General features: G+C 31.0%; 1 non-coding gene across 1 annotated transcript; it reads right to left on the minus strand.

The window, feature by feature from the left end:
- Positions 1 to 2,915: 2,915 nt before the first annotated feature.
- On the minus strand, positions 2,916 to 2,988 carry Trnar-ucg. The gene has a single exon. It is a non-coding gene; the product is annotated as a tRNA-Arg (tRNA).
- Positions 2,989 to 5,231: the final 2,243 nt, after the last annotated feature.

Genomic DNA, 5,231 nt, shown 5'->3' on the forward strand with positions numbered 1-5,231 from the left:
AATGTTTAGCATTCAAGAACTTAACTTGCTAAAACCTCCCTACAACGATGCTAATAACATTATTTACAAGTGCAACTCGAATTTAGCAATAATGTTAGATAGTAGTCAACTTGCAAGAATCTGCCTTTGCTTTCTCTGACAGCATACAATATTCCTTTCCATTGTCGTATTTGCTTCGTTTGCATTTTTATGTCCCATCTATACCTTGGTTTAAAAGTACCGTTAGATGGAATTGCTTTAGACGGAAATGAATCCCACTGTTGACTAAGCTGCCTATTTCCTCCACATCCTTCATACAGTAGTTTTCATTATCACAATAACCCAACAGGGCCTCTGCACAGGGACAATGGATGTCTGACACCACCTTTCACAGGGCTATTGAACGGCACCTTTAATTGATTAAAAAAAGATTACAAAACTTGAAAAAATAATTAATCATTAACCCTTAACAAAACCCTGGAAGATTTTGCCTCGACGGGAACGACAATGGCCTCTAATGACTTGAACAGGCCGCAATGATATTAGAGAATGTAAACTAACGATCCGTTTCATCGCTTATCTTATACAATACGTTATTATCAGCGGCGGATTAAAAATCGTTTTTTATAACAAGATAATGGTAGATTTAGAAATGAAATACTATGGAAAATGTTTTCTTTGGCAACAGATTGGAATTATTGCTTACTAGATGAAAACACTTTATGTAGGTGCTTATTTAGATTTAATCTTCTCAACTGATTTCATGCAAATATTGCTATTATTTCATTAAAATGTTATTGTCAACGTAATTATGTATGTACTACAACTCTGTACGATATTTTTAGTTGTTCATCTATAGTCCAGAATGTAAAAGCAATACTTCAGAATCTTCCTTTTGGCTAATGAGATTTTACAGTTATATCTATTCAGTACTTAAACAAGCAATAGGACATTTAAACAAACTAACATGAATATACTTATTATTAGAGCAGATTCTTTAAATTTTCACTTAAAAGGGACATTTCCTTTACTCTAGGAAAATATTGCTTGCCTACTGTCTCCTAGTAAAAATATAACTCAAAGGACTTTTGATTCTTAACGATCCGTGAAGTTCAGTTAGGCGCCTCACATTAACATCTTGAAGCCATTATCCAAGAACGACTGAATAAAAATTGCATGATTTTAATTTCAAATTTATTCATAAACGTATATACATATTTTCTAACAAAAACCTGTTAAAATTATTATTTTTCCGTCAGAACGTATGCGTCTATAAATTTAACAAAAGTAGCATATATATTTCGAAATCCAAATAACAGGAAGATATAGCGAAGTAACACACAAGTGTTTTCCTTGTTGGAAAACAGAAAAATAACATTTCAACCTATTAATATAAAAAGACGTTCATAGAATGTCGGTTTACAGAATAATAACTTGAACATCTGGTAAAACACAATTTAGTTTCAGAAGAAAATGTTATACTTGGCAACCTGACTTAGCAACGCTGATGATTGACATCTCAGACATTTAAATATATTTATAAAAATATCAGTAACAAATCATAATAATTTAATATAAATCAAATAATACAGACTAATTTATACATCTGCTATTTAAATCTGATGTGATGATTTTCTTATACGCTTTTAATATAAAATGTTTATTGCTTCTTATTTCTGCTTATTGTGTGTGACAAGAATAAATAAAGGCAAGAAAATGCTACAAAAAATTGGCAGGAACAAAAAGAGAGGAAATAGTCTAACAAAACGTAAGAATAAAATATATAATTAAACAAACAAATATGAAAACCGAAACTAATAACCGAAATTTTGAAAAATGTGTATATTTAAGGCTCTAAAGCATAGATATTTCTTATCCACACTATAAATTAGGTAAAGTTATTAAATTTATATAGTGATGAGCGAAACTGGTCTTGGTCTTGGTCTTGCGAAAAATGCAAGGCCAAGACCAAGACTGCCTTTGATTTGCAAGACCAACACCAAGACCAAGACTTTTGCAAGAGTCTTGCGAGTCCAAATTAATATTGGGGTTTAAGCATGGGTTGCCCCGGCAGAACCCAAAATGGATCGTTTTAAAAGCTTGACCGAAAACTTATAATTAGAAACTAAAGATCTGAACAAGTGTGACATAAATAAAACAAAACGTTCTTAAAATGTGATTGATTCCGGATGTTTTCCCTTTTCTTTCAGATTACTTAAATCGGGGGTAGGTGGCATAAATATTTGAAAACAAAGTTAGTTAGTTGTCGATAGTTCCTACGAAAAATTGCGTATTGATCGACAGAATTAGCGTTTGTGCCTTCTGTTTGTCCAAGTACAAGCTGAGTTTGTCTCATGGAATAGCCCTTTTGACTATAGCTGAACATATATTTATATTTTCTAGAATTAATGTACAATTTCCTTAATACCAATTTATCTTCCTTTAATATATGTTTTTCATTTGCTAACGTTTAATTGGTTTTGCTCAATGCCCATCTAAGACGAAATAGGTACTATTGAAGTGAATATATCTTACGCTATATACGTTCTCCGTAACTTGGAAAATATAATTACAATAATAACGAATAGTTTAGGTATTAATGTCGTTCCTACAACTTCAGTTCCAGCAGAAATACTTTTTTCAAAAGAATCTTTAATTATTAGAAATCATCGTCACCGACTATCCAATGAATCAGAGTGTTGGTTACTCTGTTTAAGCTCTTGGCCATCGACATTTTGAAAAGCTTACAATCATTTGTATCATATTATTTATATGTAGTCTTATGTAGAAAATTACTTTTAATTTTTGCTCCGGTTTTTGGTAAATTTTAATTTCAAATTGTATTAGTTAATTAATGTCTTTACTATGCACATTCTAAAAAACAATAAAAAAACATTAGAAAATAAATTTGGATGAACAAAAACAAAATAATTGAGCGACCGTGACAGGACTCGAACCTGCAATCTTCGGATTCGAAGTCCGACGCCTTATCCATTAGGCCACACGGTCTATATATTTCTAACCCCTGGATCGGGAGTTAGCTGGATGGCTACTAAAATATAAAATATTTAATTAAAACAAACATTTCTGCAAAATAATTGATCAATAATAACAAAATTCCTGTACACACATTCTGTAGTTGAAAAATTCTGTTCAGTTAAGATATTGAAAACAACCTAATAAAATATTATTTAAAACTCTTAGACAGATATAAATTTGAATTTTCATTTACGGTATTTACACATACTGCTTGGAGACATTATTTTTGAATTTTTTACAAAAATATTGTGAACTACCAGTTATTTATATATAGATCATACTCCCTCGTAGTTAAAGTGTAGTCGGCCAAATGACCAAATTCACTTTAGGCCAGTCATATTAGTGGTTTTACTTGGGAATTCAAGATAATAAGGGGAAAACTCGTATAAACCTTTACTTCAATATCCTAAAGCTTGTCTCAAAGCGTACTTATGATAGTGTGGACGCGACGGTCGATAACTAAGGTTGAAGGTCAAAAAAACTTCTTTTTGCACATTTTTTTCAAATATCTGGTTTCCTGTAAATTTTACGGTATTTGTATTGATGATAAATATTGTAGTGGATTAAATTATATACAACTGTTGTTTTAAAGAAACTGTTTTTATACGTTAGACTGTTTTAGAGATAGAGGGCCGAGAGCGCGCAGTGTGTAACTATGGACGTTATCATTCAAGTTCAACCTGTAGTTCCGGTCAAAAATACTCCGTATAAAGTCTGTAAATTATTGAAGTCTGTATAATTATAAATAATTGATATGCATACTTATTTGTATTACAAACATTTAAGAAATATAACACTATACGTAATCCTCGCTTTATTGCTCCAAAGTTACTTCAATTTGTCTGCAAAATAGAATTTTTTATATAATTTCAATCACACTTAGAAAATGATAATGATAACTCTCATTTAATCAAATACACCAAAGAATGAAACAATTGCATGCAATTTAGTAACTACCTACATGAAATGTATTTATCCAAATACAAATTTAAAACACTGTTTAACATTCCGTTAGTAGATAATAATGCAGGGGATTATTTATTTTTCAAATATATTGATACTTAATGAATTGCATTATGGGGTCAAGACTTTTAAAATTTGCAAAATGTTTTAAGAAACATTGTTCCTATTTTTTCCGGGTTAAGAGAAGCAATGAGCTTTGTTCCATTAACTTGAGTGAACATAACTTACTTATTTTAAGTACTAATACTTCCTTAAGTGCTTATTTTACGTACTAAAACTTATTTTATCTATTAATTTTACAAGAGGTTTTTTGTCGAAAACCTTGCAAATTTGAAGATTTTATTTGGCATCTAGCAAAAATTGCTTACCAGATTGACACCAAGAAATCCACAGTTCACGGCAAAGAGAGCCTGCGGGGTTGAGTTTTGACTAGATATATCTCTCAAGAAGGAAGTGAATTGATCCAAGATTCAACACAATCACGAGTCAAGTCAGATCAAATTATTAATTATAATTTTGGGAAGGAAATCGTTTCTAGAGGAGCGACAAGAACCTTTAGCTAAATGAGAGCCTAAGAGACTTTTGTTTTCTATATTCTGTTAGACAGTTGACTATTCTGCAGTGAGATTTGAGTCAAGTTGATCGGCCCAGTCCACTTTTATGACCCATTTTTTTGCATTTATATCTTTATAGTTACTTCAATAGGATTGGAATACCAAGAGGATCATAGGTTCGAGCTATTGTTAAAAATAATTTGATCCTCAATTCCACGATATGCCTAAAACTTTGTCATCTAAATTTTAAGTCTCTAAAAGTGATTAAATTTAGGAGAATCTTGGGAGCTTTTATCAAAAGTTCTGGTGAACTGGACCTAAAGAACCTCTTTGTGATTAGAAGATCTTTGTAAACACAATATCAACACTCTGTAATTTGTTTCCGAATTTCATAAAATGAGTACAGTTTGTTACAACTGAAGAGAATATCATCAACAAGAATTTAAAAAGGCTTCAGTTTTAGATTAAATTTGCTCATTGCCCATAAAGAGCTCCTTTAGTATATTTGAGAAACTATTAATTATCACTCTATTTTTGCCAATTTGAATAACAAATGTCTTTTAAAAGACTCAGATTAATACTGATTGACAGTATTTGCAATATTTCCAATGTATATTATACTTTATTTATTGCCAAACTGATGTTGCTCCGACCTTTTATTAAATGAATGAAGTAACTAGCACCTAAAACCCATGT

This window comes from Dendroctonus ponderosae, unplaced genomic scaffold, assembly GCF_020466585.1.
Source record: "Dendroctonus ponderosae isolate FM_Combo_2020 unplaced genomic scaffold, Dpon_F_20191213v2 Dpon_F_20191213_3, whole genome shotgun sequence".
Classification (NCBI taxonomy): Eukaryota; Metazoa; Arthropoda; class Insecta; order Coleoptera; family Curculionidae; genus Dendroctonus; species Dendroctonus ponderosae.